At 44.7% G+C, this 26312-nt stretch overlaps 1 protein-coding gene and 1 long non-coding RNA gene across 6 annotated transcripts in view; one reads left to right on the top strand and one right to left on the bottom strand.

Annotated features, from left to right (window-relative positions):
- LOC122390873 (gamma-aminobutyric acid type B receptor subunit 2-like) overlaps positions 1-26312 on the bottom strand; it is a 143788-nt gene that overhangs the window by 85899 nt on the left and 31577 nt on the right. The window lies entirely within an intron of this gene.
- LOC122390875 lies at positions 2450-4817 on the top strand. Its single transcript, XR_006258245.1, has 2 exons — positions 2450-2648; positions 4321-4817. It is a non-coding gene; the product is annotated as an uncharacterized LOC122390875 (long non-coding RNA).

Genomic DNA, 26312 nt, shown 5'->3' with positions numbered 1-26312 from the left:
GCCCCGGACCAGAACCACCGGGTTCACACGGCGGCCAAATCGCTTCCGACGGCTGGATGCGGCCACTTTCCAACGGAAACAATTACCCATAGATGCGGTCTCATCAATCTCACCGATTGAATAATTTAACATGAGGCATTACCAGTATCCTCCACACAGGCATGCAACAGGGTAAATGTATGCGCACCCATGTCCATCACTGTTGACGTGAGTGTTTCTGATAGTGAGATACACGTAATGCATTACTGAGATGTAAGAGGTTGAATGCTACAGGCTCTAGGCACCAGAGTCTTCTCAATAAACTCGACTCTCTTCACGAAATTGTTTAATTCAGTAAACCTGAGGACTACGCTTTTGTAAGTTTTACAACAAATTCGCGCTCCTTCTCCCAAACATGTGGGAAGTATTCATGCAAAATAAAATGAAAGTACCTAAATGCAATAGGACTGTCGTAATCTAATGGGAGCATTTGTATAACAGGGGCGGTGCCAAAATCAACAAACAGCAGGAGAATGTGCCATAGCAACGCAATCTTTCTTCATGTTCATGCATCAATTGATGTATTTTTCAGGCATTTGTTTTTGTGTAACTCGTTTCACACTATTTATTCAACTCAACAGAGCTTCTTTGTTATATGGGCGCGATTACAAATACCGAGAGCCATGAAAGGCGGCCGCACCTGCGTCCATTCTCAGGGGACATGGATATAAAGCGGCGTGTGAGTCTCCTCACCAGCTGTGCGCCCTCCCTTGTGCATTGGTAACCCGAAACGGGGTGATGGACAACTTAAAACTCTGCGGACACTGCTCGGCCGCGGTCAACAAATCACTGCCCCAGATAGTGTGAGGACCCGGCTCGACGGACTCACTTCTCATGGTCAGCCGAATGAGTCTAGAATTCTGGAAGATGAAAAGTCGATGTGACTGGCGGCGCTGCACCAGAAGTGGACAGCTAAAATTAGATCTGGCTTCGAAATGAATGAACTAGGATAAAGTGATGCGTGGTCAACTCAGCTTTCATTCTTAAATGACTGAAAAGAAAACAACGATGCATCTAGAAATTCACATTTTTAGGTTATAAGGGGCTTATCAATGAAAAACATCCCAGAATATTTGATGATTTGCGTAATGTAACAACTCAGGGTAAAATTACCTCAAGCTTAAACGCTCGATACAATAAATTTTGATAAAAGATACCTAAGATGCTATGTTTAAAGCGTTGCGTCCCACTTATGAAGTTCACATTTAAGCACTTAATTAGCCTTTTTTTGTCACATTTTCACGCCGGCCACGCTAGCTTCCCAGCCTACCTGCCGCACTGGTCTCTGCCTGTGGCCACGGATTGCCGGGTCCGTGTGTTTGATCCGTCTGGCGCCGGCAAACACGGGCTCACACCCGACAAACACGGGCTCACAGCCGACAAACACGGGCCCACAGCCGACAAACACGGGCCCACAGCCGACAAACACGGGCTCACACCGACAAACACGGGCTCACACCGCGGCCGTCGCTCTGTGGACACAGCCGGCAGATAACCACCGCCCGACGACCGTCCTGTCCGACGTCTGTGGTTCAACGTCTGGGGTTAGTCGTCTGCCGTCTACCGTCCAACGTCCGTGGTCCAACGTCTGCCGGCCGCTGCGTGCAGTCCGCCTGTCTGTCCGTCTGTCCGTCTGTCCGTCTGTCCGTCTGTCCGTCTGTCCGTCTGTCCGTCTGTCCGTCTGTCCGTCTGTCCGTCTGTCCGTCTGTCCGTCTGTCCGTCTGTCCGTCTGTCCGTCTGTCCGCCTGTCCGCATGTCCGCCTGTCCACCTATACGTCTGTCCGTCTGTCCGTCTGTCCATCTATACGTGTATCGTCCGCCGTCTACCGTCCGCCGTCTACCGTTTGCCGTATGTACACTCGCCTACTTTAACATCAATATAGTCATTATGTTCATCAACAGAATGTCAGCGACATCCAGTCTTTAAATATGAATGCAGAACAGCGGTAGCTACATACTCGGTATGTTGTCAACAGCGACCAGCAGCTGGTCATGTTCGATGCCGACGAAACACTCCTGTGTGTCTAATGAAACAACTTCAGACTTCTTCGGGCAGCCAGGGCAGACACTGCGAGCATCGGACAGCGAGAGTTACGCTTTGATGCCCACCCCGTACTGCTCAGACAGGTAAGGATTATTTAAAAAAAAAAATGGGCTCTGTGTAGACGGAAGCCGTAAGTAACTCTGCGTTTCAGTTAGGGTGCAGGCCCCGTGTAAAGGCGGACATTTGGCCAGATGGGGATTAGAAGAAAAAAAACATGTTCTTGATATTATCAAGAGCTTTGGAAACTGCATACGTTCCATGCGCTTATGAGACATTTCTTGCGCAGTGTACCCTCCCTGTGGCCACCGGTCTTAGTTAGGACGGCCGGTTTGTTTTGCGCGGCGTAGTTAGGTCGCCGCCCTCCTCGCGAGGCCGGTAACGTAAGTTAGGGCCACTAAAAAAAAAAAAAAAAAAAAAAAAAAAGCCGCCAATTTCTCGGCATTTCCAGCGGTTCAAACGTTTCTTCTGGGTTTTAGGCAATTGCCTGGGTTTCCGTTATTTGAAAAAAGGTGTTTAATCGCCCGATCAATCTAGTGGAAGGGGTGAGTCGGCCAGTGATTTCGAGGTAAGCCACCAATTAAGTGCAGCCTGCTCTTCAGTCTTCATGGACTAGACTGAGATGCTTTTTATTTCTGAGTATAATTATAGCCCCATTAGTGTGACATTGTTCCTCACTTGTTGCAACAAAATTTGTTACTTCTTTATCCATTCATATTCTTTTCCTAAAGCTGCTGTGATTTTTTCGCAACTTGTTAGGTCACAACCCTTTCGCTAAGCCTTTACGCAAGCCCTTCGTAACCCTTTCGCAGCCTTTTCATAACTTATTTGAAACAGCCCTTTCGTAAACTCATGGTAACCCTTTCTCAGCCTTTTATTAGTTTATTCAGAGTAACCTTTTCATAACTTTTTTAACTATGCTCAATATTTTCATTTTCATAGCTCATTCAAAAAAACCCTTTCGTAAATTATTTGCAACCCTTTCGCGACATTTTCCCGACTCATTCGAAAGAGGCTTTTCATTAACTTATTGTAACCCTGTCACAGCCCTTTCATAATTCATTTAAAGCAAATTTCTCATAGATTATTTGTGACCCTCTGACAACTTTTTCATATCTCATTTGTAAAATCTCTTCATTAACTCATTGTAGCTCTTTCGGAACCTTTTCGGAACTCTTTTGAAGGAACCCTTTTGCAAATTCTTTATAACTCTTTCACAGCCTTTACATAACTCATTTCAAACAACACTTTTGTTTACTTGTTGAACCCTTTGGCAAGATTTTCATAACTCATTCGCAGTGTCCCAAAATTTGTCAATTTGGGTGGAACAAGACATCCAAATGAAAATAATTTTCCACTCCCACCTCCAACTTTCAATAGCAATTTACCACTCATGAAAGAGCATCTAATTGCATGATCGCATCAGATTCTACCATTGTACAGGAAAGTGCAATTTTTCCTTCTTCTGTTCTTTATTTGGGGGGGGGGGCGGGGCTAACCTTATCAAGAATATACCACCCTCATCCCTTTTTTGGAGAGGAATTTTCCCCTCTAACACCCAAGCATTAATATAATTTTGTGATGAGTCATTCGACACTGCCCTTTTGTAAATTATTTGGAAGCCTTTCACAACATTTTCATAACTTGTTTGAAGTGATTCTTTCATAACTACCTTTGACATCAGCTTCCCGAGTATGTATTGATCTTCCCTATTTAACATTGATGCAACAAGTAGTGCCTACTAAATTTATTAGTATGCCATTACCACCCAATGCCATTACAACATGCTGCTGAAATCAGAACATGTGTCACTCATGTGCAGTTTCAAGAATTGTTGTGGTGGCTCTGCAGTCTGCAACCCACTTCATTAAACGGCTGCTTGTTAACTCCTCAGATAGTAGGCATATGCTTCTAGCCTGCATATATTAATTCAGGCTGCTTTGAAAATTGACTTACTTTCTTTGAAATTGGTATCCCATTTGTCAAGTACCTAGGTAGTATGCTCTTTTTCTGGGCTGATTCATAGTAGTGTCAGTGTCAGTTATCAGTTTGTATTTATTGTTTTACAAATAAGAATATTACCATCAGGCTGTTCACGCATGAAAGTTTCACTAGTGGGGAACGAAATTCCTCATAATATCTTTTTACCTAGGGCTAAGGGGTTTTAAATATGAGCCTTCTGGTGAATGACAGTGACACTGAAGAAAATGTTTTTGTGACAATTTGGCTTTTCTTTACAGATGAGTGCGACACCTACGTGCATCAACGTTTAGTGGACCTAAAGGACATCGTCAGCACCGAGATTTGCCAGCTGGAAACGCAGTGGGGCTACACGCAATGGAGGCACGCGTACCACTCGTCCAAGACAAAGAAACGTCCTCCGTGCTTCCGACGAACTTCAATCGGCGCGAAATTCCTAAACCTCGAGTCACGAGTTCATTCAGAGTAAAATAGCATGCCGAGGAAAAATCACTGTTCGGGACGAAAAGTGGAGTTCAGTAATTTAGATAAAGCCGGCCGTCACAAAATCATATTGTTCTTGTTTTTGCCCTCCTGCCATGGATTTCCTCGGCCTCCAAAGCGGGATGCAGCTGCGACTGCTACTTCTAAAGAGTGTAAAAGTCATGAACCTATAGGACGATAAGTCGTGATCTCGATTAACTTCGCCACGAGGTTGCGAACTTAATGAAAATGTTCCTGTCGGTGTTCTTGTTGTCCATGATCGGCCCGTTTTTTTCTTCTTCGTATTCAGTTATTTCATGTTCGCGATTTAACTACTGGGCGGGCAGAATCTATGCAAGTGTTTACCCAACAACCTGTTGAAAAACAGGACGGAATGCGACATGCCTTGACGCAGGACGGCCGCCGACTGTTGAAGGCAGCTAAAAATTGTTATGTGACTTGAATTGCGAGCGAATGTGCACCTATCAAAATGTTGGCGCATCAGAATCTGGTGCGTGAGCGTGCGTGTCAAAATGTGTTTATGTGACTGCATTAGATTTGTGATAAATGTATTGATATGCTACTTGCGAAGAATATACATTCTATATTTACGTGACGTGGATTGCGTCAATATGAAGAGATTGAACATGAAAATAACTGGCCCGCACCCTGACACGTATCTCCCATCGCCGCCATGCCTAGGTACCTACATGTTTGGATCATGCCAACTGATACTTTGATTAGATAGTCAATTTTTAAGATTAAGTAAATTATGTTCAGGTGAGTGAAGTTCTCCAATTTTACTCTTATTTGAAACGCTTAAGTAGCCACATTTGAAAGAAATAGCTTTAGCGTTTGTCCCCTCACCCTAAAAATCATTTTTGCCCGGATAAGGCCTGAGACCGCTATTGCACCCAGTGATTGGCAATGAAGACAGGGGGTAAAAGCAGCTTAGGCTAGGCGCAATGGGGGTATGGGTACCATCATTCGAATAGCAATTAATTGCTGTTTGATTATCTACTGGGGCATTAACGTAATATTCAAATTTGACTGAGTTGTAAGCATTGAAATATAGTAAAAGTGTATGTTATATCGACCGATAACGAAAACAATCGCGTCAAAAGTAGCATAAGCCATCACTGACTTGTGGCTAATATACATTTTTAGAAAGCTTACTTTGTGGGCTTTCGTATTCCGGTGGGGCATTTATCGAAGGTGTCATTTATTCATTAATTTTATTAGTTAATTATGGTGATACCACAATTTTGCCTAGTGCTTGCTTATCAAGACACGAGAAAAAAGTAGCTTAGGGTAGGCACCATTGAGGCATGCGTAACATCATTCGAACGGCAATTAATTGATGTTTAATTATCTACTGGGGCATTAACGTAATATTCAAATTTGACTGAGTTGTACGCATTGGAATATAGTAAAAGTGTATGTTATATCGACCGATAACGAAAACAATCGCGTCAAAAGTAGCATAAGCCATCACTGACTTGTGACTAATATACATTTTTAGAAAGCTTACTTTGTGGGCTTTCATATTCCGGTGGGGCATTTATCGAATGCGAAATATGTGCAATGATATTATTAGTTAATTGAAGGGATGCAATTATTTACTAATCAAATTATCCATTAAAATACCTATTTACATCGCGAGATGTATCATGAAATTAAGCTATAATATGAAATGCATTTTTCTTAAATTTTCAGTAAAGGTTTCGTTGACGCATAACGTATCGTTACTAAATAATTTGAATTAACGTGCGATCCGTTGCGATAGTTCCGACCAGCCGCCGATGGTGGCGCTGGTGTCGCTCCGGCCGTTATGGCCGCGGCCGCCGCCTATCGTGATGAAGATATATGCGTCCTGCCATTACATGCAGGTTATTTTACGAGTAACCCCACCTCACACACAAGGCTTCTGTGTGTGAGGTGGACGGTGCCCAGAATATTGTGCTGCTGACAGGCCTGATACATAGGTGGTCCAGACGCCTGCATGCAACTCTTCAAACGCGGCACCTGCGCCTACAATACCGGCGCTCTCACCACCTGAGTAGCCACATCATCCCTCACCTGCACTTTGACACCGCTCTGACACGGAACGGTCAGTCGGCGAGCCCACGACGAGCCCTCGCCGGCGTGACAACATTGACAAACGGCCTCCGGCTGCACCTGAATTGACGCTTCACAACACGGGTCGTACAACGATAAAAACACGCGCCATCGACTCGCCGGCGATACACGCCGCGGCGACACTCAGCCACAGCCGACGGCATCGCCTTAGCGCCGCGGAAATGCTAATCCGACCTGCCGAGGGCACCCGTTAAGCGTCACCGCGGGTCGGTTCTGCGTGTTTTCTGGCTGCTGACTCCGGTAAGGATGGTCCCAGTGGAAATAACGCCGCTGTTGACGGCGCCATTGGGCAGATTTATGACGTCATATATTGAAAGTGAGCCATCGTGAGGACTGTGCACGACGCCTGTTCGACAGGCCCACTGGAGCGTCCTGTAGGGTTGTTGGGGTTGTTCGACGCCGGGGTGTTTTTGAACTGAAGGCGGCTACTGTACAGAATCGTATTGCGTAGGTAGGTATGTAGAGTATGACATAATTATTGACATATGACATAATTAGAACAATAAAAGGAAGATATAAACGACTCACAATCGTGAAACGTGTAAACATGCAATGTGAACATTTTTCATTTGGTTTCAGTTTTTTTTCACCATTATGGATCATGAGAGAAAGGTTTTACAGCTGCTCGAAGCATGTGTGACATGCGGAACTGGCATGACCGATGACTGCGCTGAACAATCTTTTAATAACGACTGGAGTGAAAACCCTCATTGTGACTTATGCATGGCTGACAGGCAGCACCCTCCAATATCTATATAGACTGCCAAATATTCCTCCATGTTATGTCAAACCAGCCGCCCCGACAGATTGGGAAGTTGGCGCCAATTGACTTTGATGTCACACACTGTCCACAGAGCCGTCACATGCCGTCACTGCAGTGTCACTGGTGACATTTCAACCCGGCAGCAGCGGACGCCGGCATTTAGCAGCGGACGCCGAGCGCAAATTAGCGCCCATTTGACGACAGTTTCTTTGGGTAAATCGCGCCATACCCCAGGTCAAATACTTGTACTGTTCGCCAGGATCGTCCATGCATCTTCAGTAATGTCAAGCATATAATCATAAAAAAAACCGCTCTCAATACCCATCTGATTTTTTTTTTCTGTGAATATATGAACTTAGACTCAATTATGGCTTCTGTAGTTATCTGTTGTTGTTGCTGTTTTTTTCTGATAAAGCGAATTCACGAAACCACTCTATAGCTTCTTCATTGGTAACAAAGAGAAATAAGATTCATTCCTGCGAAATCAGTGAATCACAATAGCTGGCATTTGTTCAATCATAAGTTCAGAGGTCAAAAAAACTTCCTACTCGCTTACATTGTAGGCGACAGAAGCTGACAAGCACCAGAGACATTTGGTGACAAAGTCACGAAAATGGTGAACGCACTGCATCGCATTTGTTGACGGCGCTTTCGCACACTGCTAGCGAACAGACTAACCAGCCAATCCGCGGCGAGAATAACCCTGAACGAACCAATCGGATGCTGGTGACACGAGGGGACAACGCTGAGCTGACGCCCCAGCCTTCATCCATGCCTTCACTGTGGATTTTGTAGGCCCCAGGAGCCAACGCATCAAAGATTTTGAGCGGGCCTTTTCGGCGCACGTCTATGAGAGGTATACCGTGATCATGAACACGTAGCAAAACAGGAGTGGACTCTTGCGAGTAGCGCTCAGTGCTTGTCCAATTTTCAAACAAGTTTGAATGCTTTCAAGAAAGGGACTGGTGCCGTGATGAAAGCTGAGTTGTATTGTGGTTATGATTTTTTCTGTTTTAAGCAAGGCAGGACATAACACTGGAAGTAAGGAGTCTTGGGTTGTCTAATTTTGCTGGTTTAGGTACTTGTAAGTTGGATATAACAACGCTAGCCCGGTGACTGGTGAGCATCAAAAGCAAGGCTGTGTGGATTTGTTGCCTGATTTTGAAACACTTGCCAAAGTTGTCAATGAATATATGTTTTTATTAATATTGACACAACTTTCATTTTGATTTTAATTTGTTGAGCCCTAGAAGAGCAGGAATTTCAATTTTCATTAGCTGGTAAAAGTATACCAGTCCAAGGACTCAGAAAAAATGTTGTAGGTTGGTATGTAGGTTGTAAGCTGGAAGGTTGTAGGCTGGTAGGTTTTCTATTTTGTGTTGGTATGTTGTAGGCAGGGTTGTATACGACTCAATCAATAGCAATCAATTCAATCACGACAAATTTGGGAAACCAATCAAATCAATCAAGTCAGAGCAGTTTTCGGGAAATGATTCAATCGACTCAAACGCGACAATGAAAGGAATCAATCAACTCAATCAAACGACTCAAACCAAGATATACATTAGGTTTTTTGCCCCACCAACTTGGAAAAGTGTCCATAGCAGTCTGGTGTACCTACCTACCTACCTACCTACCTACCTACCTACAGAAGAAACAAAAATATTGTCATTTAAAATTATAAATTGCCATGCCATTCAAAGTTTCTATGTAATAAGGAAGGATACCTAGTGATGGACAGGTGGATCATGATATTGAGGTTCAATGGGTAGAATTGGAGCAGAAGTTTCATTTAATGGGTGCAAAATAACCCAGTAGTTGACTTCAACAAACGCCCCTTAACCCAAATCACCACCTTTCACCTAATAGTTGTCAATTTAATTTTGGCCATATTCCAGCTAAGTCATCAGGCCAACTACCCCATGTAAAGCCCCCGTCTGTCTCTTATGTGAGTTATGCGGAGCTCTTCTGAATTGAACCCTGAACATAATGAACCTAGCTAGGTTACATGCCACACTGACACCATATTGATATGAAAGTGTTGAAAATGTGCTACAAATTTGACAACTTCATTAGGTATGCTTTATGAAGACAGCAGGAAAGCAGGTAGGTACCTACTTACCTGCCTACAGGGTGTTTCACTAAAAATGTCAAAAAGTAAATGCTTATTAAAGATATATAAAATACGCAAAGCACGTGGTTGCGCACGTGGCTTTGTTGCAAATTTTTGGACATTTATGCTTTGGCCACTTAAGATATACTTTACACTCATACGGAGCGAGGGCAGGAGGCCAAAGTTACTAGTCGTTTTTTCCTTATACAGAACAAGAACAGGTTATTTACACCGCAACAGGAGCGGTGGATTACACTTACATTTGGTGCTATCAGAAACATTGAAACCGTACGCCGACTTTTCAGGAAACGTTTCACTCTCTCATCTCGCTACGACCCAGATTATAAAAGTTTCAAAGGGCTTCTTGAGAGGTTTAAAAGGGTTCCTTTGATGCCGGCTCCAGTCCAAAAAAAGGCGGGTCAACCCCACCTCTCGGTGGAAATCGTTGAAAAGGTCAGGGTCTTTTTAAGGGCCTTTTAAGATAACAAGAAGCTTATTTCAACATCAGAAATAGCCAAGCCCCCAATTTATCAGAAACAACCACCGTAACGGCTGTAGCCACCAATAACTGGCTGGACCAGAAGTTCCGTTCCCGGGCCGAGTAATCAGCTGCCTCACCGCTCGCCCCTGGCCAGCGCGAGGCCCCGATCTGTCACCGCTAGCCTTCTGGTTTTGGTCAGTAGCTCTCGCAGAGCTGAGGAAGACTTAAGTCGCATCACTTTTAGAGCTGAAGAGCACAATGCAAGGCTTTGCCGACAGTCTGGACGCTGAAGATGAAAACGGGCTGTGAGGCACCTCCGGACACGTGCCGAAACGGTGCATCAAAAGAAGCGGCGGATATGTGGAATAGGTTTGAGTGACGGTGATATCATTTTTATATATTCAAATGTCCAACAATCGCGGATGGAATTATGTGCAAATGTCCATAGAAAACATTGTTATTATGTGCATTAGGGCCTTTTACTTTTTGACACTTTTAGTGAAACACCCTGTAGATGTGTCACTGGCTACCAACAGTACCAACGAAGGTAGATAGGTTATATGTGAAGAATTCAAAACATTTTATTGCAATACAATTTGAAACTGTTAGGACTGGGGGATAGGGATGAGCATTAAAAATATATTGAAAAGGAAATGGAAAGGACAGGGACTCTGGAACCACAGGATAAGTTAAGGACAAAGGAAGAAGAACAAGGAAAATTAAATGCCGTTGGTGCGACTGCGAAAAACCAAAGAAAACGTTTTGCCAAGAAGTATGCTAAGCTTTTATAAATCCTTATTCTACGTCTTTTGATTTTTTGGTAAGATGACGTCATTGATTATCATGTAGTATGGTAGATCATCATAAAATAAATCGGTTGTACAACACCAATTTCGTTTTAATTATTATTTCATTTGAAATAAAACCACTTAATAATATTCGGTAAAATATTTTAAGGAAAATGAAATATATTAAATATGTTATGCCTAGGCTCTCAGGAGAAAAGGATCAACAAACGTTCTGCTGCAAATTAAACAATGCAGCAAATTAGCTATTAATGTAAACGTAATTAGCGAGACGAAAACGGCGCTTTTGTTTCAGTTATTTTTGTAGGGGTTTCAGATATTTATAGAGTTCAGTGGGTTGTTTCTGAGGAGATGTGGAGATGTGAATTAGTAATTAATCACACTTTATTAGTACATAGGGCCTTGCACTTTATCATCTCAGCTGGTGACATACCAGGGAAATAAGCTAAAATTAGAGCACTCTATTTATTGCTCCTGCCCCATGTTGAAGAGATACCCCTAAAAGCGTGATCTTTTATCGGCCCTTACGCAGCAAGGCAGTAATTCTCAGACCGGTGGATGGTATCAATAGAAAGAGAATGCGTCAAGGATTAACATGAATTAATTAAAATAACATTAAAATGTTAATTAAGCGTGGAAATTAGTCCCAAACATAAGCTAATTATTGCTCCTACCTCGGCGACGGCGCTCCCCGCAGTCGGCGGAGAAGCTAAAATAAAAGCCACCATCCTCCTCCGTAAGTCAATTTTAGAGCGGCCGAGTGGGCCGATGCGGGGCCACCAAACTGAGGTGAGACGTGGCTAGTAATTGCAAACTGCCATAGAAATCAATATCTTAAGACGTACAATATGGGATGATTACTCTGAAGCTGGAGTGAAAGCATGAGTAGATTGCAAGAAACGAAATGCATAGATTGGTTGAATTATGTACAATAGGCACAGCTCAGATGAAGCCATTTCTATGACGTTGACATATGACATAACCCTTCCTCTCCTCACCTATGACCTAAGTGCATTGGCAGTTACCGGCATAGTTTTTGAGCACGAGTGCAATTCGCCATCGGACCGCAATACATGTTGCTAGGCTGCTGCAATTACAACGAACATACGAATACTGCCTTCATTTGTAGACGTTTGTTTTTTAGGCGGTCTTTGACGTGCAAGGGGGCACACTGTCGACAACTTGAGTTTCTCCGAATTTCAAAAACTCCCAGAATTTCAATTCCTTATGCACTGTTGTAGGTACAGCTATGTTCACAAGTTTTCGTTTCCTCCTGTTCTAAAAAGGATGATATTTGTCGATTTCGTGCGTCGCTGATAGGAGGGTGCGTTTAATAATTAGGCCAAACGCTTTTTGCATCCGCGAGTACCTTCAAAAGGGAACAACAGTTTCCATTTATTACACTATGGGACATGTGACAAAATGACCACTGGAACACGCATGAAACGGAGCTCATATTCCTAAAAATGTCTACAATCACTTCTTTTCTGACACTATTAGCAAATACCATCTCAAGTTAGGTGGTTGACAGACAGTCAATGGAGATCTGGGGAGACTGAGTGATGCCAATTCACCACTTAACTGATAATGAGGGCCGAGGGAAGAGAAACATGCAACATGCACAACTGACAACTTGACAAGTGACAAAACACTACCACTATTGCGCAGTGCACAACCAAATTACAGCAGCCAGACCAAAAAAAAAAAATGCTTTTGGTGGCTAATTGCAAAACAAGTCACTAATAAATGTCTTAGTTGCAGCTGAACACTGCACAATAATCGCACTGTTCACACATTGAGTGAGATGCCACAGGTGGTTTGAATCACACTTTGGTTCAACTGCAAATCTGAAGTGTTGTCATGAGGTTCATGCCTCCATGATCACAGCACTTTGGTTGTGGTTGACATAACACTTGTAGTCTGCAGAGTTCCACATGAACTGCAGACACCTCATCTGGTGGTCTTCATGTTGCTCAACTTCTTCAGGAGGCAAATGTCGACCACCCAGCGGAAGCATGGTCCTGCAGAAAGAAAGGTAATGCATAAGGTACAAACATTATCTGCTGAAACAGCTCCTTCTGTTGGCTGTTATTAAACTTTTAACATAGGTAACATAACAACATGTATTCTATGTATATTACATTTGTTGAAGTAAAATACTGCCGGCTATTTCAAAACCAGAAAATGAAATTATATTGTGGCATAATTCACCTGCTCAGCTATCAGTATCAAATAATAATTAATTTAATATTTGGCATATTCTATATAACACATTCATAGAATATTCTACTTCACGTCACAAGGACTCACAATCTTTCTGTTGGGTGTTTGATTGACGCATTAACTAAGTTTGTCTTAGGTTTTATTATTGCAAAAAATTCATATTGCATTATTGTATCAAAATACTGCCAGCAATAACAAAACAAGAACATGAAATGCCAATGAGCAACCCGCCTTTCCTTAAAATGGATTACTTTGAAAGGAATTTTAGTTTCTTTTAAGGAAAAGGAGAAATGATTATCAGGTAATTATCAGAAAACCACTCAACCAGCAAGTGGCTGGGTGGTTTAACAGCAAACATCAAGCCTAAACATATGCTTACATCTATCTAACAATTGAGCCATTTGACTACTACAAGGATATGTGAGCAAAATAAGAATCCAATTATCCAATGTTGACTTCCTTGCAAAGTTTATGCCTTATTTTATGAAAATGTGTCACTAGAATATGATACTTATCATCGAATATTATTTAATTTACGATTTATTTCGATCGGAATGCACATGGAGTCCCGCGCCATTTTCGTCGACGATGAATATGATCGTGTTTCATGAAGAGATAAGGGGTTTCAATGGTCTTTCAAGGCAATAATTTGATGCAAAAATTTGTAGGAAATAATATGAAGCTGGTTCAAATGGCCATCAACCATTTAAAACACCGAAAATACTCACAACTCCGTCCCGACTTGGTCCCGACGACCACTCAGCACCGCGCACGCCACACTACTGGCACAATGCCAAAACTGTTGTCACAGCGGAAATGTTTTTTTTCTCGATTGCAATTGTGGAATTATTTATTAAACAGAAGATGATCTTTCCGAAAAACCGACTGATTTCATACACAGATGCATGGAAAATAAAAAAATCCCGGTAAGTTTATTTGTATTGTTTTGTCGATTTTGACATGCTCCTAGTTTGCAGCCATATTTCGATATGTTCTACAGGGAGTTCAGAATTATTTCAGGACCAATCTTTTCCTCATTCATTTTCCCGTCGATCATGAAATTTTTAGAGCGGAACAATTGGTTTCCAGGCGGTCCGAGCGGTTTTCGTGAGAAGGGTGCAAAAATCGGCGTCATTTTTAGAGCCTCGACACCAGCTCAACACAGGACCCTATGGGAGACGGTGAAGTAGCGGGAGCAATAAATAGAGTGCTCTAATTTTAGCTTATTTCCCTGGTGTGTCACCGACTGATCTGGATTTAAAAAAAAGCTTCCGATAGATTTCTGCACTCAGCAGGAGCTGAGTGCAGAAAGGTAGGTAGGTGCATCGCCAGGTTCTATCACAGGATTGGAGCAGTTATTGCAGTTGAAAGTCAAAGTTGGCTGTTCATGTTTAGGCCCTGTTCTTTATTTGGCCATCTACCCCATATTGCAGTTGTGATGACAAGCAGTTTTCAGTGTAGTTTTGTGATCTTTGATGTCATCAATTGGTGTCATTATTTTTCGTCAACTAAAACTTATTTCAACTTTCCATTCAATCGACTCAATCATACGAGTCACTCTAATTTTCGGGAATCAAATCAGTCAACCAGTCGCTAAAGTCAAACGAGTCAGTCAACCAGTCATCTCGAAAAATCAATCGACTCAATCCAATCAACTCAAAATACGCGTTGAATCAAATCAATCAATTCAATCGACTTGATTGGTATACAACCCTGGTTGTAGGTAGGTTGTAGGTTAGTAGTTATGTGAGTTTGGTTCAGGCTCAATTGTTTTTCCTTCATTCCGACTTCTACTCTTTTACTCTTGCGTAAAGTGTTTAAGAAGTCTGAATGAAAGAAAAACATTATCATTACCTAACTTATCTTACTTTTCTACCCTACCACCTATTACCTACCAGCCTACAGCCTATCTACCTTCTTCCCACCTGTACCTACAAGTTACAACTTCCCTACCTTAAACCTGCCAACCGACAAGCTCCGAAGCATACAACCCACCCACCTAGCACCTACACCTATTTTATTTTGACTTATTTTATGCCAGTACCAAAAATCTAATGATGAGAATTTTGGTTTAACAATATTAGTGGCCTTGATGTGGAAAAGGAACATTTTGCAACATGTTGCATAGGTTTAGGTAGGTATATTGTATTATACATAGCACCTATTATTTGTTATGTCATAACAGGTGTGAAATCCCACCATAAAGAACACAAATTTAAATGTATTATGGAAAAATGTAAAAAAGTGTAAGCAATTCAATGCATCTGCACAAGATAAGTTACACATGCATTCAGTGTCCCAAAGTTGAGTTTTGGCTGGGGTGTCAGAGATATTATCCACCAAAAAGGGGCAGAGGGTGGAAACTGCTGGTTAGATTAGATACAAAAAGAGTGAGAAAAGATCAATAGCATTTATTTTTATCCATGAGTATCTATGATCATAAACCAACTCCAAGTATCCACACAACTCAGTCCACCACACCTGTCCACCTGTCCAAGTCCACCACACCTGAACTGCCTTTTGAGGTAACAAGGTGTTCTTGGCTGAGAGTGGTTAATTGCTCTTAGAAATTGGTGGTGAGAGTAGCAAATGAATCTCAGTATTTCCCACCCAAATCAACAAATTTTGGGACACTGTAATAATACATTATCCAGGTTTAGGGCCACACTAACATTGGCGACACTAACATTAACATTGGCCTGATGAATCCTAGAATTTTTCCAATTTTACCACCCTAGTGCAACACTTATCCGGCCTCCGGGGGCAGGGGACACAAAGGGGGTTGAAAAATTTTGTAGGTGACACAAAATAAGTTTTTTTGACCTCTGCATAAGTTTAATTTCTTTGTGTGTGAGTATGCTATGTTTTGCATTCCTATTTTTGTGTGTCTTAGAACTTAGCATTATTTCTGCGTGCTGCCAACAATAAAAAGTGTCGAAGTTAAATCGAGCACACGTTTGAATGACTTCGATTTATGCCACATTTTGAGAATTGAAGCTTTTGAACATGTCACTTAGATGTGAGCCAATAAGCTGCCGAGTATATTACTGAGTGAGTACGTCACTTCCGCCCCCTACCTGGCGCCGTACCGTTCACGGCAGAACGCCTCCGCTCCGCTAGTAGGCAATCCGATCCCGCCGGTCCAATGTCGGTTAATCACGGCGGCTGGGCCGTGCTGACCGCCCCACGCGACGGTAAGTCTGCTCCCCGATTGGGGCCGCGGCCGCCCAGAGATCGCCCCCCCCCCCTCCCCGCGGCCGCCGTCTGGTGATCGTCGTGTGCCGACCGGTGCCTCCAATCGACACGAATGCTGGTCAAATTGACGCTAAAGCAGAGTTCCGCCGACACGCGTGCAGGCCACCGACCGGCCTCGACATGCAATCGGATGTTGAAAGGAACTTTCACCGGGCGTGGAGTCAAACAGGCGAGTTCAGCGCCGACGGTTCTGCTCCCCCGGGCTGGGTTGTTTTGGAGCACCATGGGGGGACAGCGGTCGGCGCCGGGCATGGTGCGGCGTCACCTGATACACGGGAACCCACTTACAGCCGCGGCGTGGTGAGCACGGCGGCCGTGCTGGCGGCTCATGAACTGGTCCTACCCCTCCCCACTGCACCGTGACCGGGTGGTCCGGGTGGGCCTGAGGTTGGCTGGAAAGGCTGCGAGGCGGACTGGCCGGTCTGTGGGTGGTTTGGGGTTCCGTGTTGCGGCCTGGGCAGCCAAACGGTCGCGACCTTCACCTGGCCGAGGTTCACTGGAGCAGTCGGCCCGAGGAGCGCTATTGACAGGGCCGGTGGTGGCCGACCTCTCCCTCCCACCCACGGGCAGCGCCTCATACCAAGCCGCGCCAGTTGTGCGACTATAATGTGGCGCCGGCACGCCACCGTGTCACCACCCGACCTTCGAGCCGACCCGCACCTCCCCCGCCGCCGGCGCCGGCGACCAAAACAAACTAACGACTGGACACAGCGTGTTTGTGACTGATCACAACACGACTTTAGGCCAAAACAGCGTTTAATTTATGAAACATTTAGGTATTTGAAAGAGTTAGCTTAGACATTGTGTCAGCGTCCGAGTCAAAGAGTGCTTTAACCCGCGCACCGACGGGGGTCTGCGCCAACTTCGCACCGACGGGGGGGGGGGGCGGATGACCGCCCCCCCCCTGAGATCTCGAGAACGAAGCAAGATAGCGACAAGCGGTAAACGGCATCGGATACGCACGGTCAAGATCTACAATTTTTACAAAGGTCATTTTCAGGTCAGGTCAAAGATGACGTCACAGGGGTCGAAAAAGTCAAAATGGCGGCGCTGGATATGGAGAGAGTTTTTCTCGAATAACTTTCGAATTAGTCAAGATAGGAACAAACTAAGGGCAGCATCGTGATCCTCTCGTCAATCCGCATCGAATGATATATATATATGTTGACCTCGAAAGGTCAAGGTCAAAGGTTGACCTCAGGTCACGTGACCTCGAGGTCATCATGTATATCATTCGATGCGTCTTGACGAGCTGAACACAATGAGACCATCCACGCGTCTGTATCTTGTTCCTGTACGGAGTTATTGGCCAAAAACCTTTGGTGACCTTTGATGACGTCACATGACCTCACAGCTGCCCAAGAGCAAAACAGACCTCAATGTAGTGAAGGTTGATCGTATATGAAGTCATGTATGGTATATGGGGCCATTCCGACCCGTTTTAGTGGTAAAAACAGGGAGTTGATTTTCCCCCATTGACTTATAATGGGGAGGTCGCGAAATTGACCTGACCTTAGGTCACCGATATCAAAATTCCGAGATATACAAATTGTAGCTACTAATGACCTAATAACATCCTGCGACTTTCAAAGGCCTCCAACATCTACTGTAGCTCTGGCACGGTGACAAAGTTGCAAAAAAGTGACTTGAGGTTGGGTCATTCAAAGTGACCTGGTGACCTGACCTTGAAAGGTAGGAGGTTCAAACTTGCACACTATGTGTAAAATTGATGAGGGAATAGTCATACCAAATTTCGCGGCGCGTAGCGCCGCAGTTTTCCCGCTATTCGCGAAAAACCTCAGGGGGGGCGGATATCCGCCCCCCCGTCGGTGCGCGGGTTAAAATGATAACCATTGTTTTATAATTCACTTAGCATCGCTTCCCGTTTCTTGTAGCGTAAGCTCACTTCATAGTGTCGCATCGTCTTTTACCAAAAATTTGTTGTTTGGAAGTTTGTCGACAATTTATCGAACAAAGCAGGCACTGATAACAGCGTTTTGTAGGCTGTCATGTCGTAACAGGGTATGAATGATGCAACGATGAACATATAACAGAAATCAACACCATTTATGTTATTTGTTTTCGACATGCAGTATTTAGTTCAAGCTTCAATCACTTTATCCGTGTTCGGTATATTTTTTCGGCACAAACAAACGAATCACGAAAGAGGTTGCCAGCGGCAGCGCTGGCAACCTCGCAACCATCCAGAAGCTGCTCAACTTTGCGGCTCGCGTGATCGCGGGAAAACGAAAGTTTGACCGCGTGTCAGCTGTGCGAGACAGGCTGGGGTGGCTCGACTCGTCTCAACTCTTCCAATACCAATCCCTCTGCCTCCTTGACAAAGTCCTCTCCTCTAGCCAGCCCGAATGCATTGCCCGTCAGGTCTGCCTCAACCGGGACCATCGTGGCCATGTCCGGCACACCAGACAGGACGATCTCCTGCACGTGCCACCCATCCGTTCGGAGGCGGGCCGGCGACGGTTTGTATACCGCTCGCCCCACCTCATGAACGATCTGCCCATGTCGGTGCGGAACCAGCGAGGTCCGCGGTTCAGGCGAGCCCTGAAGGCCCACCTACTCTCGAGACGAGACACGTAATGAACGAGTTTTTTATCATGATGCCGTGCAGGTGGTGTTCTTTTTTATCCTTAGCTATATGTATATTTTAGGTTGTGTAACATCGTGAGTGTGTATTTTACCCTGCATGTTATGATCCGATTTTATTGACGTGAAGGCCATAATAGCCACTTGTCTTGTGGATGGCTCTTTAAAGGTAGTGTGCCAGCTTTCTTGGACCGTATGGAGTTAATGGCCCAGATAAGGAGAACCGGATTTTTAGAACTTATCCATACCTTCAAAACTCATGGAAACGTCTTAAATTCTTCAAATTTTGAGCACCCCAGTGCGAAATTCGCCCCGACGGGTTGTCGGTCGTACCCCAACCACATTTCACACCACTATGAACAATAAATGCACACACTGAAATCGCTATTACCGATATGCTCATCCAATCAAGTTTCGATAAACCCGTTCATCATCATCTCCTGCGGTTTCGAACACGCCTGTTAGGTGGCTTCTGATGCTCGTCGAGGTCGGAATTTCCAAATACGCGTGGTGCGTCGGGCCGCGCGCTCTGACTTCGGCCAAGAAAAATGCGTCAGCTGATCATTGTCATTTCTGCCACTTGCGTGTTGTGAAATGGGGTCATAACTTATAAGACGGCTTTTTCATATCAATTATTTTACATAAAATCATATTTCAAACCATAAATAATGTTCGACAGCCAAATAAAAGAAACAATACCAATACGGGCTTACAGTTTAAGGCTCGACATTGTGTTGTCTACGATTAGACAGCTGATAACTCATTCCCGTACGTCGTATGGTCGTAACATTATAATGACCTCTGCTTTTTGTCACAAGTGCGCCGCATTCGCGATTGTTGCCCGACGCCTGTTTGCAGGTGAGCCCACTACAGTTGTTATACATATCTAAAAACCGAAAAACTTTTAGGCGAAAAAGGCACTATTCCAGGCCCATTTTTGATTTTTTTGCGATATTAGGTAAAAACAGAAGCTTCTTATCCTAGGAAAAATAAAATGGGAAATCTTTCAAAGGTGGCACACTACCTTTAATAAACTACTACAAGAAGAATGTCCCAGCGCTGCTCAGTCAGGATTGGAACCATGCCTTTGTTGCTGCCATAGCGTTTTTCTACTGCGATGCCTTTAGTTGCCAATTCATTTACTGAAAGCCATTCACCTTACTGTTCGGTTTCTGAATAAAAACAAGTGACACACTCCATGGAAATAGTGCTGGTATCCATACAAGCCTGAATCATTCAGAGGACAAGCACGACAAAGCAAGAGCACTTGGCATGTCGTCCCCAGTGAAAGCTCGGGCCGCGAATATGTGTGCAGCATTCAGCCGTCATGCCCAGGAGTGAGCAGGGAAATGGACAAAACACACAGACCCCAGCACAGCACGCTGACGACGGTCAACTAACTAATGTCAGGCACTGTCAGCTCCTGTCAAACACTGACACTGTCAGCTACCGTTAGGCACTGTCAGCAGCTGTCAGATAGTCTGAGACACCGTCAGCCACCAGTCACTCTCAGATACCCTCAGCCACCAGTCAGTTACTGTCAGACTCTGTCATATACAGCAGTGTTCGCCACGGGCCGGGCCAGCCCAACGGGCCATGGGCCGGGCTGGGCTACGGGCTGGGCCAGGCCCCCAAATATCATTAGTTAACGGGCTATGGACGGGCCGGGCCAAGAGCTTTGTGGACTATGGGTTTTGCGACTAATGTCAATTTAAGAAAATTTGGAATCTGATGCAAACAAAACCCACTGGGAAAATACTAAAACTAAACCAAATTTAAGCAATGTGAAAGAAAACCTACTTGATATTGAATTTTGGGAATCTTGAGAATTATCCAATATCACATCATGTCACACATAGGAGGGTTTTCATAAAAATTCCGCAACCAAAAAGATCAGAGAATCTCTAACATCATTACCTAGTTCGTTAATTAAAGTTAAAATGTAGTTATCAGAATAACTTACTTAGCACTACAACTCCAAAAACTAAGAAGCCACTCAACAATGATGGGCTGCAGGGCTACATTAAGTTTAACACTTATATATGGCGATAGTGAGACAATTCCAACACAGTCTTTTTTCCTTCACCGACGGCTTTTTAACGACCAGAACCTTAAAAGGATACTCACGAAACACACTGTAAGTAACGAGGAACTCTACAGAGTATTTCGCGATGAAAGCTTCTTTAACCCGCGCCCTGATGGGGGGGGGCCATTTTGGCCCCCCCCCCTGTGGTTTTTCTTTAATAGCGAGGAAAACGGCGGCGCGCAGCGCCGCCAAGTTTTGGGTACCTTACCGGACATCAATTTGACACCTTCACACAAAATTTCAAGTCACAGGTCACCTCAGGTCAGGAGTTGTTGAGGTCAAACTGAGGTCATGTTCGAGTAAAAATGAGCAAAAAACATGACATCTTGAAACGCTCACCAATTCTACAGTTAACAAGCAATTTTAAAGTTCTTTATGTGGTTGTGTAGACAAAAGACGGCGCTACAAAACTGCTATCTCGGATTTTCGAAATTTTGGGATTTTGACCCCCAAAAATCAAAAAAATGATTTTTTTAGAAAAACTCAAAAAATTTCCAAAAAATTTTCGAATTTCGAAAAAAAACCGGAATATATGTGATAGTCCCTGCGCTCTTCGATATACATACCAAATTTTAGATCGATACCTCTTTTTTTGGCCAAGTTATAGCGAAAAAACTGTTAAAAATTGATGACGTCAAATTTTTGAACTCAATTTTTAGCAATTCTAGACCTCGTAGCGCAAAACGGAGACCACTATTGAACTCCCCGTGACGAGCTGCATCGAATCGATACCCATTTTATGCAAAAATATCAACTTTGAAATTTGACCTAATTTGACCTGACCTTGACCTGACCTTGACCTGACCTTGACCTGACCTTGACCGAAACGTGACCTAAGCTGGCCCTAAAGTCTGTCTGACCCACATAATCGCATTTGTCATGTAAAATGGACCATAAAACATGTATCACACGACACTTTCATATTGTGACCCCCCAGTGACCTGACCTCTGTGACCTGACCTGGTATCAGTGACCTCAAATAGCAAAATATGTGTTTGAAGAACATTTCCCCATCGATGATTTTCAATGAAATGCATTTTACACGATTTTACAACGCATTTCTTGAAATGCCTGTAAACGGTGAAAATTCGACCTTTGACCTGACCTGTGACGTCATCGGTTTGACCGAGGTCAATGAAATTGGGTCACAAGGTAGTTCCCCGTTGGGGCTATCCAACACCGTTTACCGCTTGTCGCTATGTTGCGTGGTTCTCGAGATCTGAGGGGGGCCAAAATGGCCCCCCCCCCCATCAGACCGCGTTGCTCGGCAGACCCCATCTGGGCGCGGGTTAAAGGTCCATAAATTTGTGAAAATAAATCACAACAACAACAAACCAGCCCCTTCTCAACAAAATTTGCGATCATGGCGCTATGTTTATGTGGCGGCATCTAGGTAGTATACACAACAGTATATCAAATAAATACGTTTTTTAAGTAAGTATCAAGGTGAAAAACAAAATAAAACAAACAAAAAATAAAACCTAAATCACGAAGTCTGAAAACTCGAACGAAAACAAAATAGAAACTTGATCATATATGTTTTATTATACAATTGGTCAGAATCGCTACCTGCCGCAGCTGCGACAATTAAGAAGTGTTCGCTCATTTTCAATTGATGATGATGATGCGTAAAAGTCGCAAAAGTACCCAATGACATTTCAAGCTTACCATGTTTTCTGCTTACACTGCTAGCGATATCCCTGTTGCGGGCCAAGTGCGAAGGCTAGCCCATTCGCGGATGGCCTAGTCCAAGTGCGATAACGCACTTGGACTAGGCCGTTTGCGAATGGACTAGTCCATGTGCGTTATTGCAGTTGGCCTAGGCCGTTTGCGAATGGACGGGCGTTTATGCTCCCAGTCGGGGAGCATTCATTCTGGCCAGGGTTCATAATGTCCAGGGTACGCTATGCCCAGTGTCAAAATGGCCAGTGCCTTGAATGGGCCAGAGTTCATAATGTCCAGGGATTGCATGGTCCAAATGTGGCCAACTGGCTGCAGATAGGGTATATTCAAAGAGGCCAGGGTTCATAATGTCCAGGGCACGATGTGTCCAGTGTTCAGAATGGCCAGAGTTCATAATGTCCAGGGCACGATGTGTCCAGTATTCGAAATGGCCAGGGTTCATAATGTCCAGGGCACGATGTGTCCAGTGTTCAAAATGGCCAGTGTCTTGAATGGGCCAGAGTTCGTAATGTCCAGGGATTACATAGTCACTGAAAGTGACGTCATTATGTAAAAAAACACGGAATCAGCTCAATGCAAAGCAGTGCAGTGCCGAAGGCAATGCCTTAGGAGAGATTACAGGCAATAGTAAATCAAATATTTTTAGGTTAAGTGGTTATGTATCTGGCTTCAGGCCGAAGGCCTGAAGCCTGATGCATAACCACTTAACCTAAAAATATTTGATTTACTATTGCTTGCAATCTATTCATGCGAGAAACTATTTCCTTATCCCTGGTAGGCAAACATCATTACCTTAGGTTAGGTTAGGTTAGGTTAGGTTAGGTTAGGTTAGGTTAGGTTAGGTTAGGTTAGGTTAGGTTAGGTTAGGTTAGGTTAGGTTAGGTTAGGTTAGGTTAGGTTAGGTTAGGTTAGGTTAGGTTAGGTTAGGTTAGGTTGGGTTGGGTTGGGTTGGGTTGGGTTGGGTTGGGTTGGGTTGGGTTGACTATGTAATCCCTGGACACTATGAACTCTGGCCCATTCAAGGCACTGGCCATTTTGAACACTGGACACATCGTGCCCTGGACATTATGAACCCTGGCCATTTCGAACACTGGACACATCGTGCCCTGGACATTATGAACCCTGGCCATTTTGAACACTGGACACATCGTGCCCTGGACATTTTGAACCCTGGCCTCTTTGAATTTACCCTATCTGCAGCCAGTTGGCCACTTTTGGACGGGGAGCATTCATTCTGGCCAGGGTTCATAATGTCCAGGGTACGCTATGCCCAGTGTCAAAATGGCCAGTGCCTTGAATGGGCCAGAGTTCATAATGTCCAGGGATTGCATGGTCCAAATGTGGCCAACTGGCTGCAGATAGGGTATATTCAAAGAGGCCAGGGTTCATAATGTCCAGGGCACGATGTGTCCAGTGTTCAAAATGGCCAGGGTTCATAATGTCCAGGGCACGATGTGTCCAGTATTCGAAATGGCCAGGGTTCATAATGTCCAGGGCACGATGTGTCCAGTGTTCAAAATGGCCAGTGCCTTGAATGGGCCAGAGTTCATAATGTCCAGGGATTACATAGTCACTGAAAGTGACGTCATTATGTAAAAAAACATGGAATCAGCTCAATGCAAAGCAGTGCAGTGCCGAAGGCAATGCCTTAGGAGAGATTACAGGCAATAGTAAATCAAATATTTTTAGGTTAAGTGGTTATGTATCTGGCTTCAGGCCGAAGGCCTGAAGCCTGATGCATAACCACTTAACCTAAAAATATTTGATTTACTATTGCTTGCAATCTATTCATGCGAGAAACTATTTCCTTATCCCTGGTAGGCAAACATCATTACCTTAGGTTAGGTTAGGTTAGGTTAGGTTAGGTTAGGTTAGGTTAGGTTAGGTTAGGTTAGGTTAGGTTTGGTTGGGTTGGGTTGACTATGTAATCCCTGGACACTATGAACTCTGGCCCATTCAAGGCACTGGCCATTTTGAACACTGGACACATCGTGCCCTGGACATTATGAACCCTGGCCATTTCGAACACTGGACACATCGTGCCCTGGACATTATGATCCCTGGCCATTTTGAACACTGGACACATCGTGCCCTGGACATTATGAACCCTGGCCTCTTTGAATATACCCTATCTGCAGCCAGTTGGCCACTTTTGGACCATGCAATCCCTGGACAATGTGAACACTGGCCAATTCAAGGCACTGGCCAATTCGAGCACTGGACACATTGTGCCCTGGACATTATGAACCCTGGCCTAAATAATACGCACCCCTTTTGGACCATGTAATCCCTGGACGGGAGCATTCATTCTGGCCAGGGTTCATAATGTCCAGGGTACGCTATGCCCAGTGTCAAAATGACCAGTGCCTTGAATGGGCCAGAGTTCATAATGTCCAGGGATTGCATGGTCCAAATGTGGCCAACTGGCTGCAGATAGGGTATATTCAAAGAGGCCAGGGTTCATAATGTCCAGGGCACGATGTGTCCAGTGTTCAAAATGGCCAGAGTTCATAATGTCCAGGGCACGATGTGTCCAGTATTCGAAATGGCCAGGGTTCATAATGTCCAGGGCACGATGTGTCCAGTGTTCAAAATGGCCAGTGCCTTGAATGGGCCAGAGTTCGTAATGTCCAGGGATTACATAGTCACTGAAAGTGACGTCATTATGTAAAAAAACACGGAATCACGCACCCCTTGGACTCCAGTCCAAGTGCGAAGTCAGGCCAAGTGCGCACCGCACTCACCACACACAAGCTGCACCGTCTCGGTACACCACACCAGAGCAGAATGAATCGAGCGCCACAAACTCGACCAAGGTCAGGTCGGGTCATCAGAGGGGAGCCCGGAGCACGGTACTAATGGTCTCCGCACACCACGCGACTCTCCGCTGTTCGAAGGTCACGGGGATATTTGACCTTCCCAGATCCAGATCGGTGGCCGAAGCCTGGCCAGCGGCAACACGTTGCTATAATTTCCGCGTTGTGCAGGGTTCAGCGGAAAGTCGCATCCCGAATGGACCAGGTGTGTGGAGACCTTAACCCAGAGTTGCGCCAGCTCGCAGATCTGCTCCGGAGAACAAACTAAACATATAGACGCAGTGGCGTCGCCACGGATTTTCGACTAGGGGATATGGTCGGACGGTCAGTCAAAGTAATCCCCACCAAATACTGAAAACTCCTCGGATTTAGACAATTTTATTTTGAGAATGCACCAAAATCGTTTTTAAAATATTCTATTTTATTCTTGATCGATTTTCGTGGCCAAAAGTGTGTGTGGGGGGGGGGAGGGGGGGGGGGGGGGGGGCGTCGGACCGGCATATTTTCAAGAATGTGTGTGTGTGGGGGGGGGGGGGGGGGTCCGGACCCCTCCGACCCCCCCCCCCCCCGTCGGCGACGCCCCTGCATCGACCAGCGGTCCCTCATTCATTCGGAATCGTACCCCAATCCGAGGATCCATGCTTCCGGCGGCTAAGTGCAACGCCACAAACCCGTCCGTTCGCAAACGGCCTAGGCCATTCGCGAATGGCCGGCCATTCGCAAACGGACTAGTCCGTTTGCAAACGGACCGCCATTCGCAAACGGCCTAGTCCATTCGCGAATGGACTAGTCCGTTCGCAAACGGACTAGCCTTCGCACTT

Source organism: Amphibalanus amphitrite, unplaced genomic scaffold (genome assembly GCF_019059575.1).
Source record: "Amphibalanus amphitrite isolate SeventyFive unplaced genomic scaffold, NRLGWU_Aamphi_draft 000413F_arrow, whole genome shotgun sequence".
NCBI classification, from domain to species: domain Eukaryota; kingdom Metazoa; phylum Arthropoda; class Thecostraca; order Balanomorpha; family Balanidae; genus Amphibalanus; species Amphibalanus amphitrite.
Note: the sequence above shows the minus strand (reverse complement) of the source record. Positions and strands in the feature narration are given on the sequence as shown.